This window comes from Sus scrofa, chromosome 14, assembly GCF_054392235.1.
Source record: "Sus scrofa isolate SSC_HxYL_T2T_F1_AM1 chromosome 14, Sscrofa_HxYL_maternal_Yorkshire_Landrace_v2.0, whole genome shotgun sequence".
In the NCBI taxonomy this organism is placed as follows: domain Eukaryota; kingdom Metazoa; phylum Chordata; class Mammalia; order Artiodactyla; family Suidae; genus Sus; species Sus scrofa.
Window position 1 is genome coordinate 37112456 of NC_139396.1, and position 13190 is coordinate 37125645.

Below are 13190 nucleotides of genomic sequence, written 5' to 3' on the forward strand. Positions count from 1 at the left end.
GACCCAATTGAACTGTTTAGCCCTGGTTTGATTTCTATATGTATAGAAAGACGTTTTTACTATTTGCATTTCAAAAAAAAATACATCCAGAACTTTCAGGACACAACTTACAAATTAGGATGTGCTAGAGTTAACTTATAGTATTTTTAAATAAATTATTAGTACTTTAAAGTGCAACCTATGTATTATTCCAGATGTAAGTTCATTTCTCTAGGACTTCTACTTTTAAATATGTGGATAAATCACTGCTACTTTAAGATTGTCTTTTTAATTTTAAGAGTTTAAGCCATTGATCTTGCTTCTTCTCTAAATTGATCTTTTACCTGATTGACAGTATTATTAATATGGTGCTCAATGAGCATAAGCTTGTTCCAAAGTCTTTATATTTAAAATAATAACCTGTTTATTCTAACTGGAGTCTGTTTTCCTGTGTATAAAGTGAAACTTTTCTTAAATATCACTATTAATAATGCAACTGCCTACAGTTTCTTTTCAAGCATTTGTAAGTTGCACAGGTCTACATTAGGAAGCTATCCAAAGAAATAGTCCGAAATAGTCCAAAATAGAGGAAAAGCAATACATGTACTCTAAGTCACATCATTGTTTTTAATTAAAGCAGATAGAAACAACTGGACTGCCCAAAACTTGGGGCTGTTCTAACAAATAACAAATGTTTGAATACATGCTGGGGACACCCAAACATGGTAAGCACTGGTTAAGTAGACCAGACTATATCCTCATCACCTATTACTATGATGCCATGATTTTTATGAATAATATGGATATTAAATTGTATATACACACATTACAATTACTATGTATAACAGTAAAAACCTATGAATGGGAAGAACAGACTGGACTAAATCTACCGAAATTTTATGGATAGCGGATTTTTCCTTCTTTCAAATATTACTAAGGATCATATATTTCAGAGAGAACAAAATAAATTCATGGACATATGCAGAAAATAAACAGTGCTCCTAATTTTAACTAGTATAATTTCCCCTCAGAATGTTTCCATGTATTTTTATTCAAAATTTGTTTTATTTTTAAAAGACACTTGGTTGATCTGTTAAATCATATCTGGACAAATGTTTTTGTTTTCAAGCTTAGGAAAGTGGATTGTTTTATTTTATTTTTGTCTAATCAAATTAAAGACCAACAAGAGAAAGATACCAAGTCTTTACTGAGGAAATATTCATTTGTTAAAAAAAAAAAAAAAATGGCTTTCTTCTTGGCCTGGTTGGACAGGAGGGTTGGATTTAATTTAAAATGATTAATGAGATTTTGTCAGGCCCCTTGACGTTACCCCACTGCAGTTTGTCAATGCAACAACCTGGGAAGCCAGGACGCCACTCTGTCGCCCAAAACCACTCCCTGGGGAAAAAATTAACCGGCAGAACTAGTGCTAGGTACACGTCGATGGCATTGTCTCTCGGGTATTGACAGTTTAAAAGTCTCAATCAGAAAATGTATGTTTTGGGAAAACACATACCTAGGATATTTTCAGCCTCTTGCAAGTGGTTAATCACTTTTAAAATATTTAAGTTGTTGATGTTTTCCAAGGGAAACTATTTAAAGACAAAAATCTTTACTAAAATGCCCCTTCTCCCTAAACTATTTGAAAAATTAAGCAGAGAATTCTATGATCTCAGGTCACTTTCCATTGTTATTTTTTCACTTAAAGAATTAAGGCGAAGCTTTTTTAAAGAAAGTAAAATTATCTCTCCCTTTTGAAAATACTTTTTTTTAACCATTAACATGGCTTAATTTTAAATAAACTATACATTTGTGATCTGACTTAGTACACCCTTTCTAACTTATGTACTTCTATTTTCAAATGTTCAATGATATGATGAGCTTAAACAAACCTATTGAATGTGGCTAGTTATTAGGTGGTAAATGAAATAATTTTTTTTTTTTTGGTCTTTTTGCCTTTTCTAGGGCTGCTTCCTGCAGCATATGGAGGTTCCCAGGCTAGGGATCTAATTGGAGATGCAGCCGCTGGCCTTCGCCAGAGCCACAGCAACACAGGATCCCAGCCATGTCTGCAACCTACACCACAGTTCACAGCAACGCCAGATCCTTAACTCACTGAGCAAGGCCAGGGATCGAACCCACAACCTCGTGGTTCCTAGTCAGATTTGTGAACCACAGCACCACAATGGGAACTCCTGAAATACATATTTTTGTTTTGTTGTTTAATTAACCACGTAAGGAAACCATACTGATGTAGGACTATCTTTGTAGAAATTCAACATAGTGTATATTTGCGATTTTTTATCAAAGCAAAAAATGTACACAGAGTGCTTTCAATGTTCAATATCAGGAAAGCCGTCTCTTCTGAGCTGTGCATGTACATAACCAACAGAGAAACAGCCTTGCTAGAGCCAGGCTTCCAATGAGTGTCTGCTTTGTTCACGCAGTAGAGGAAATCTGAGAAAAACACAGAAAAGCGGAGAAGCCTAGATCAGTTTCTCAAGGCTGCTGCTCTTACTAAGAGGAGGACAATACAAGAAGCCAAATAACGTCCTTGTGTGTATATACCAACATGACTGTCACCCTTCACATTGCCCCGCAGTGAGTCTCTTCCAGAGCACTTACAATCCTGAGGCCACTGTATCGCTTCATTGTATTTCCAAAGATTCTCGGAGACTGTATACATAATTTTCAATGTGGGTGAATTTTACTGTTATTGCAATTTGGGTGCCATGTTGCACATTATTCCCCTCATGTAGGTAACTGTGTTTATGGAGGAATTCACGGTTATTCATTTTACTTCACTTTGGAGGTTTTTGTTCTTACTGACTACATAAAATAAAAAAATACATATTTCTCTTCTTCCCTTCATTAATCACCTTAATCTTGGAACAAAGAAAACAATACACAATATTTTCCAAAAATGCCATCCAAAAAATATTATGGCCATCCCCAATAAAGAACGAGAGAAATGAGAAACTCTTGCATGAGGCCAAGTTCCTGTTAGGTGAAGCCCATGAAAACAGCTCTCCCAGGTGGCATTATTACCAGGATGAACTTATGTGGGTTCTCAGTCTGGTCTGGTTCTCCCCTCAGAAACATACTTTTGTTAACACACCTCAAGGAAATATGTTTTTCACAGCATGGACTTTTAAATCCAGAACTAGAGGAAATGTTACTGTGATCAGGACATTCTCTTTATCAGCTTACAGAAAGTTGATGGATGACCATGGAATCAGAGCAAGGGAGTTTACCAGAATTAAATGCTTGGTGTTTGGCATCAGACTGAAATAACCAAATGCATAGCTCTCTCAATAGAGAGAACTTTGTGCACTTAGAATTTGAGGAAAAAATATAAATTACATTTAAATTTTAAAATGTAAAATTAAAAACTCTTAAGAAAGGTATAAAGGACTTAAGACACAGTACATGCCTCCTATCCCGTCCCACTCCCAGGGACCTGCTTGTGGTCTTGCCTTTTTCAATGTGTGTGTGTATAAATGCATGTATTTGTTCAAACATGGGGATGTGTATATGATGGGGATGACACACAAGGTAAATGGCAGCAGTTTTCCCTCCCTTTATACAAATGCATGAATAAAATAATACATACTCATTATAATACCCCAAAAGAAGTGTATCCCAGGCAGCTGGCAACCAGAGATGGCATCCCTGAAAATGAACCACAATTCAAAACCTTATCAAAATTGCATTTTGTTTTTGTTTTTTTCTGTTTTTAAGGCCTCTCCCAAGGCATATGGAAGTTCCCAGGCTAAGGGTCGAATGGGAGCTGCAGCTGCTGGCCTACACCACAGCCACAGCAACACAAGATCTGAGCTGTGTCCGTGACCTAGGCTGCAGCTCACGGCAACACTGGGTCCTTAACCTACTGAATGAGGCCAGGGATGGATCCTGCATCCTCATGGATACTAGCCAGGTTTGTTATTGCCGAGCCACAACTCCCAAAATTGCATTTTTAGTACTGTAGGTTTGGTGAGAAAAATGGAATGGAGGGGCGCCACAAATGTTCTGAGGAGGACAGCAAAAAACAAATTGCACTGGTTCAGGTGGAACTTGCTTGGCTAATGCTATAGACTGCATGCATGTCCCCAAAATACATATTGAAACCTAATCCCCAGTGTGATGGTATTCAGAGGCAGGGTCTCTAGGAGGTGATTAGGCGGTGAGTCTGGAGCCCTCGTGGATGAGATTAGTGCCATTAATTAATTACTTTTGATAACTGAAGTCACTTTCTTCCAGATATTGCCAATATTTACTGCTGTGTTTATTTTATACTGTGACGTGACATACGGGTTTTATCTTCTCAGCAGTCTCCCTTTCCATGGACCCAGAATGTCTCTAATGCTTTTACTATTGTTACATCAATTTATTTAAAACTTACTATAGGAGTTCCCATCGTGGCGCAGTGGTTAACGAATCCGACTAGGAACCATGAGCTTGCCGGTTTGATCCCTGGCCTTGCTCAATGGGTTAAGGATCTGGCGTTGCCATGAGCTGTGGTATAGGTAGCAGACACGGCTCAGATCCCGCGTTGCTGTGGCTCTGGTGTAGGCCGGCGGCTACAGCTCCAATTCAACCCCTAGCCTGGGAACCTCCATATGCTGCGAGTGCAGCCCACAAAAAAAAAAAAAAGTCACATACAGTTCTATTATATGTTCTATCTAGCACCACAGCTTTGCCCAGGTCTGGAGAAGTTATGTGAGTTTTAGAGGTTCACATGACCATTGATAGGAATCAAGGGAGCCAGACCCCCAAGAACATTTGGTATAATCCTAACCACAATGAACTGCAGAAGATGTGTTAACAGAGCTTAGAAAAAAAATTAAAATAAAACAGGAGTTCCTGTCATGGCTCAGTGGTTAACGAACCCAGCTAATATCCGTGAGGACGCGGGTTCGATCCCTGGCACTGCTCAGTGGGTTGAGGATCTGGCGTTGCTATGGCTGTGGTGTAGGCCGGCAGTTATAGCTTGGATTCAACCCCTAGCCTGGGACCCTCCATATGCTTCAAGTTCGGCCCTAAAAAGACAAAAGACCAAAAATAAATAAATAAATAAATAAAATAAAATAAAACAATCTCGTATTTTAGAAAGAGTGAGGATTTAGTACTAGGTAGCTGAATGTAAAAGGGGGGATGCAATTTCAATAGATATATTCCTGGGTGAGGCAACAGCATGATCAAAGGCCTGGACACATACACGTGTATGAGGTCAAGGAACAGAGAATAACTTGCTGGAACTGGAGGGGAAGAGCTGAGCAATGTAGTGGAAGAAAGGGCTGGAAGATATAGATGGGATAGAGGGTATGCTAAAATGGAGAGTTGGTACTTTATTTTTTGTAGTCAATTGGAGATGTTCACGAAGAAAGATGTCACTTGTGATCTGTGATTTGGGAATATTTTTCTAAAGCCAATTAAATATGTAAACTAGGCGTTCCCATTGTGACTAAGTGGAAATGAACCCATCTAGTAGCCATGAGGACGTGGGTTTGATCCCTGGCCTTGCTCAGTGGGTTAGGGAGGCTGTGTTTCGTGAGCTGTGTGGTGTAGGTTGCAGACATGGCTCAGATTCCACAGCGCTGTGGCTATGGTGTAGGCTGGTAGCTACAGCTCTGATTCAACCCCTAGCCTGGGAACTTCCATAGGCCACAGGTGCAGCCCTGAAAAAGGACCAAAAAAAAAAAAAAAAAAAAAAGAAAAGAAAAAGAAAATTTTAACTAGAAATGCAACAGAATGTTGTGTAAGGAAATTAGTGAAGAGGCTATTGGAGTTATGCAAGCAAAAGATGGTAGAAATCTCAACTTCAGCACTGCTATTGGAGTGGAAGGAAGATGTGAAAGACATTTTGGAAGTAAACTTTCCTGGTGAAAAACTGAATGTCGGCTATAAAGATGAAGGACGTAAAAATAACTCCAAATGGTCTGAAGGCATGGCTGTTCTAAATAGAGAAACACACATGAAGGACAAGTTTACCTGGTTTGGAAATAAGGTAGTGAGAGGGAGAGAATGAGTTCTCTTTAGGTGAGTTAGATTTAAAGTGCAGAGAGGACGGTTATGTGAAGGAATTCAGCAGTTGGTTTGAAATGTAATCTAGTGCGGAGATTGGAGATAAAAGCTGAGATTACGTTTTGGGAGAGTCCTCTGCATAAAAATGGTAGAATAGGAGTTCCCTGGTGTCCCAGCAGGTTAAGGATCTGGCATTGTTTCTGCATCGGCGCAGGGTGCTGCTGAGGCTCGGGGTTGATTCCTGGCTGGGGAACTTCCATATGTCTTGGGTGTGTCCATTAAAAAGAAAGAAAGAAGGAAAGAAGAGAAAAGAAACCATAGGAATAAATACATACATTGAGGTTATCATGACCACTTAGCACAGGGCATGGAAAACAATAGAGGCCAAATAAATATCTATTGAGTGAGCAAGTTGATATTGATAAGAGTTCTCAAGCATCTAAGAATCTCAAAGTACTTTTTTTTTGCCTTTTAGGGCCACACCCCGAGGCATATGGATGTTCCCGGGGTAGGGGTCTAATCAGAGTTACAGCTGCCGGCCTACACCACAGCCACAGCAAAGCCAGATCCGAGCCACATCTGCGACCTGTACCACAGCTCACAGCAGTGCCAAATCCTTAACCCGCTGAGTGAGGCCAGGGATCGAACGCGAAACCTCATTGTTCCTAGTCAGATTCATTTCCGCTGTGCCACGATAGGAAATCCTCAAAGTACTTTAATAGCAGATCTTGGGTAGAGAACGAGAGCATCTTGGCTCAATTAAAGAATCTTTTACAATACCATTTTAACGCTAAATGACCAAGGTCCTACCTGTGCAGACCAGTTTCCTCTTGTCATTCCATGTCATTGCCCAGATACGAAGGGCTCTGTTGATCAAATACCCTTTTTTTAATGGATAGACTGCAACTGGCCCTGTAACTGGAGTACTCAGAACTGAAATTATACTAAACCTCATTAAATCTTGCCCTGACGATTCAGACACACACAGACCCGCAACCCCTCAACCCCCAACGTGAATATTTCTCAGAAGCCTTAGTAACTCAGGTTTGGTTGCTTCCACAGCTCCCCGAGGCTCAGGCTTGCAAGGTATCTTTGGATGCTGTCTCACTGCCCTCACTTCTTCACTGGAATGCTGTTCCTAATATACGTATAACTAAGCTCTGAAAGAGCCAAGAGTTCCCACCGTGGCACAGTGGGTTAATGATCTGGCTTGTCTCTGCAGAGGCATTGGTTCGATCCCTGGCCTGGGAACCTCCATATGCTGGGGGGCAGCTGAAAAAAAAATAAAATAAAAGGGCCAAAATGGTGCTCTTGTCTGCAGTGCTCATGTCTTAGATTAGATGTGCTCTTAGCAGAAAGGGGAAGGGAAAATTTCTCCTCATGCGGCTTAGCCATAACCTCAGAGACCTTCCTAACTCTCCTCCACTGATTCTGCTTTTGGCCTCCAGCGTTTCAGTTTTCCCTCAAAGCCCTTCTCTGCAGGCAAATCAGCCAGACATCTCTGGGTCACCAGCCTCTCCAGTTTCTCCAGCAGGCCCACACTCGGCTTAGGACCACCCAGTGGCCCTCAGTCTCTCCAGCCAGACACCTGCCTCATAACCTGGGGGACTATGGAGTTTATTGTCTACACCAGGACACTTGTGAGAGTGTGAAAATGCTAAACCAGATGGTACTTCAAGACAACAGGCCTAAACTAGGAAGTATGGCCACCCTCCTGTGACTATGATACAATGTGATAAACTCAATAATAAAAGTTTAAACACTTTGCAGGGGAAACATTTTGAATGTAATGCACCAATGCGTCAAAATTTGTTTCCAATGAAAAACATCTCTAAATGATTTGCCAATCGGCCCCCATGATAAAAACCATACCGCTAAGCTGGGGGTATTTGCACCAGGCTGCACAGCGGAGCTCTGGCTACAGAAGGAGATAATCATTGACCTTGTTGGAAATGTATTTTGTAACTTAGAATCCCTGTAGAGGAGCTCACTCCATAGTTTGGTCAAAACCATAAGGAACAGAGTCTCAAGAACTCTCTGGAAAGATTAATAATATTTAATTTTGAAATGATAATAAAATCAAAATTGCAGAGAACGTTTACATTATGTATTTAATCTTCCCAAGTACATGCTGAGAAGAGAAATGTGAGTTTATTTTTGGGTCACAGACTTGTAAGTCCTGGATTTCCTGGCTAGAGTGATGTTTTTGTGGATCTGTATCTATCTAAATATATCCATCCATCCCAGAGCAAGTCTGAATAAAGGTACTTCAAAGTAAAGGAAGAAGTGCAAATGCTGTGAGGCAATGCTAAGGTTGGGCCATGTACAGTAGAATGGAAGCTTCCAGAAGGAAGAGGTCATTGTATTCACTTTTCTCTTTCAAGCACCTACCTAAAAAAGTCCCTGAAACAGGAGTTCCCATCGTGGCACAGTGGTTAACAAATCCAACTAAGAACCATGAGGTTGCATGTTCGATCCCTGGCCTTGCTCAGTGGGTTAGGGATTCGACGTTGCTGTGAGCTGTGGTGTAGGCTGGCAGCTGTAGCTTGGATCCTGCCTTGCTGTGGCTCTGAGGTAGGCCAGTGGCTACAGCTCTGATTTGACCCCTGGCCTGGGAACCTCTGTATGCCTCGGGAGTGGCCCAAGAAATGGCAAAAAGACAAAAATGAAAAAAAAAAAAAAAAGTCCCTGAAACATAAGAAAAAGTCAGCAAATATTTAAGGAATGCACAAACAAATGGGAGAGCCCGTAGAGGAAGATGGTTCTAGAGACAAGGTAGAGGTCATATCTTGCAGGGCTTGGTAGGTTGTAAAAAGGAATTTGGGTTCTAGTCAAATGCAGCAGAATGTTAGAGAAGGATTTAAAAAGAGAAGTGACGTAACGTGATTTGTGCTTTTAAACATATCATTCTGGAGTTCCTGTCATGGTGCAGTGGAAATGAATCCAACTAGGAATCATGAAGTTGTGGTTTCGATCCCTGGCCTTGCTCAGTGGATTAAGGATCTGGCACTGCCGTGAGCTGTGGTGTAGGTCACAGACACAGCTTGGATCCAGCGTTGCTGAGGCTGTGGTGCAGGCTGGCAGCTGTAGCTCCAATTAGACCCCTAGCCTAGGAACCTCCATATGCCACGGATGCGGCCCTAAGAAGCAACAACAACAACAACAAAAAATCATCCAGGAGTTCCCGTTGTGGCACAGTGGTTAACGAATCCGACTAGGAACCATGAGGTTGCGGGTTCGGTCCCTGCCCTTGCTCAGTGAGTTAACGATCCAGCGTTGCTGCCGTGAGCTGTGGTGTAGGTTGCAGACGCTGCTCGGATCCCGCGTTGCTGTGGCTCTGGTGTAGGCTGGTGGCTACAGCTCCAATTTGACCCCTAGTCTGGGAACCTCCATATGCCATGGGAGCGGCCCAAGAAATAGCAAAAAGACAAAAAAAAAAAAAAAAAAAAAAAAAATCATCCGACTGCTGTGTGAAGAATGGATAATAAGGTGGAAGAATAATAAAAAGTAAGGAGACCAGTTATCAGGCTTTTGCGGCTGCTCAGCTAGAAGTTCACAGAGGCTTGGAAAAGAGCCATAGCGGTAGAGATATAAAAAAATTGAATGCACCTAGATTTTTGTCTTTAAATACTTGGTTGGTGATGATGTCATTTGCTATGATGAGGAACTTGTTTAGGAAAGAAATCCAAGGAAGTTTAGCTACTAACCTAGGAAAATATAGAAACTAGTGAATGGCGGGGGACTATTTATAATAAGATATTAAGTAAAAAATACCTAATTGGAATGTATACAATGATTGCAATTAGGTTCCCCTGTGATGCATCAGGTTAAGGATCTGGTGTTTTCACTGCAGTGGTTCCAGTTGTTGCTATTGCACTGGTTCAATCCCTGGCCTGGGAACTTCCACATGCTGTGGGTGTGGCCAGAAAGAAAAAATTACAGTTATGAAGAGAATATGTTTGTATATTGAAAAAGTGAGTAGAAAATATCATTACATAAAAACTGACTTATTGAAGGTTTTTTGATTTTCAAAAACTGAAATTTGAAGTTTTACTCTACCTGTTATAATATTGTTTGTGAAATTTAAAGTAAAATGCTAGTAGGGAGTTCCTGGCGTGGCACAGTGGGGACGAGTCCGACTAGGAACCATGAGGTTCCAGGTTCAATCCCTGGCCTCGCACAGTGGGTTAAGGATCTGGCATTGCCGTGGCTGTGGTGTAGGCCGGCGGCTACAGCTCCGATTCGACCCCCTAGCCTGGGAACCTCCATATGCCATGGGTGCAGCCCTAAAAAAAAAAAAAAAAAAAAAAAAAAAAGACACACAAAAAAAGTAAAATGGTAGTAAAAGACTCATGAGAAAAGTCTAAAATGATTGCAATCCAGAATAAAATTTCATTGTGACAAGTTCATTAAAGAATGTTGTAATGGGATTATTATAAAACCACTTAAAAGCTGTATTCCCAGGTCTTGAGATGCAAAGCAGAATTAATGCGGACAGTGGGGTACAGGGAGAAACAAAAAAAAGTCAAATCTAGATGATGATGATGATGATGATGAGTCTTGGCAGCCCCCCGGGGCATATGGAGTTCCTGGGCCAGGGATTAGATCTGAGCGATATCTGCAACCTAGGCTGCAGCTGCCACAGTGCTGGATCCTTTAACCCACTGTGCCAGGCCAGGGATCAAAACAGCACCCTGAAGCTGCAGAGACGCTGCCAATCCCATTGCCCTACAGCAGGAACTCCTCAAACCCAGATTATTGGTGTAAAATTCTTGGTAAAGTCCTCAAGAGAACGAGATTCTGCGAGTTGCCGTTACAATCAATTCAATGATTTATAGCCTTAATTACTTTAGAATTTGTCCAGCTTTTTTTCCTAATAGAACATCACCTGTCTCTGCATGTTTCACTACGGGTTTTTCTTGTTTTGCAGGCAGTGGTAGCAACTCACCAGCCTCAGTGCACGAGCTCCTGTACACATGAATACCTTTCAATGATCCCTTCTTTTGTTCAGACAGGCAAATCCTGTTACCACGGAATCATGTTAAGAATAGATTGTTCAGTAGTAATACCACACCTCGCTCGTGGCTTGGCTACATTGAGAGCTGTGAATAGATTTTACACAAATGATGTCTGCGAGAAATTACCGTCATTATCAATAAGTGAGGTTGTTACAATTCATCTTTATGTGGGCCCCCAGCTAAGCAGATTAGGTATAAACTGATGCTCAGTGTGTATTGAAAGCACTGAGCTTCCATCTGTGTTTTCACTTTCCATCCAACCACAGCTCCTCTAGAGTCCATGAACTCTAAAACAACCACATCTGCTAGAAAACTTACCCACTTTTCCAATTTTCTGTATAAAACAATCTTTCCTTTCTCTCTCTCTTTCTTTTTTGTGGTCATTTTAGGGCCACACCCTCAGCATATGGAAAGTTCCCTGGCTAGGGGTCGAATCAGAGCTGCAGCTGCTGGCCTACACCACAGCCACAGCAATGCCAGATCCGAGCTGTGTCTACAACCTACACCACAGCTCAGTGCAACACTGAATCCTTAACCCACTAAGTGAGGCCAAGGATTGAACCTGCATTCTCATGGATTCTAATCAGGTTTAGTACAGCTGAGCCACGATGGGAACTTCTGATCTTTCCTTTACTTATTCAAAGTTGTTATCAAATAGGATGACCAAACTGATAAACTCTGCTGTGATCCATGTATTTCAAACAAATGAAGAGCTATGAATGCCTAGGTGAAATGCAAGGAGAACATTTTCAGCAACACTTATTAAAATGTGAATGTTCTACTAATTCTGTCCTAAGGGAAAGGTCACAAAGACAGGCTGGAGAGAGCATCTTTCCATGTAGAAGTATTTCTAACATTTCATTTTTATTTTTTTATTTTTATTTTTTATTTTCTGGCTTTTTAGGGCCACATGGAAATTCCCAGGCTAGGGATTGAATCAGTGCTGTAGCCACCGTCCTACGCCACAGCCACAGCAATGCTGGATCTGAGCTGTGTCTTTGACCATAGCTCATGGCAACGCCAGATCCTTAACCCAATGAGTGAGGCCAGGGATTGAACCTGCAACCTCATAGATCTTAGTCATGTTTGTTAACTGCTGAGCCACGAAAGGAACTCATAACCTTTCATTTTTAGATTAAAAGAACACTCATCTGGAAACAAAGATCCTGTCTTCACAGAGTAAATAAAACAGAGAAGAACTCAAATTCCTCATTTAAACCCCTCTGCAAGTGTTTCTGCATCCCCTATAAACCGTTTTTCTAAGAAGGAAAGAGTCTTTCAAAATTTCTTTGGGAAATCTAAAAATGAATGCAGATCTTCATTCTATACCAAGAAAGAGATCTGATTAAAGGAAGTAATTTTATTTCTTCAGTGTAAGTGTGAGGTCTTACTTAAGGGGTCTCTGAATACAAAATATATGTGTAATTGCATGTATATATATAGAATACATATACATGTATGTACATTATATGCATGCGTTATAATTTTTGTTATTACATATATTGGCAAATGTATTTGGCTACTTGTTAACATATATGTTATTCTAAGATGTCAGCGTTTTGGACAATAACTCCCCAAATTAGCAAATTAAAGTCTAATGTCTAAATTTGTCTATGTAAATTTGAATAAAATTGACACAAAGCTTCATGGGGCCCAATGCAAAGCCAGATGTTCAGACGCTTAGGCAAATTTATATAACCCACACACCTGAGGGCACAGAGAAATTTGTGGAGGAAAAGAGCAAATTTTCTTAAGCTTGGGAATTTGACAGACAAGACTGGAGAGAGCAACTGGCAATGCTTTGTAAACTGAGCACCATATGTATTATGACCATTAGCTGTTAATTGTAGGACTAAAAAAGAGGCATTTAAAACAAAATATGAATGAAATTTTCAGAGAAATATGCTACTATTTGCACCAAATTTTGCTCCACAGAGTCAGTTTTTCACATTTTGCCACCTAGTGGTGAACCTGAAAACTACAGGACGTTTTCTCCGGTAGTGATTTATTTCCACGACTTGCCCTAAGGCAAAGATTTTGTTTTGTGCATTCGTGCTCCTGGAACGGCACCTGGCACGTAGTAAGGCATCAATATATAGCTTTTAACGAAGGATGAGTTATCGCTGGAGGTATACTCCATATAAGAACTATTATTATGGAGGAATTCCC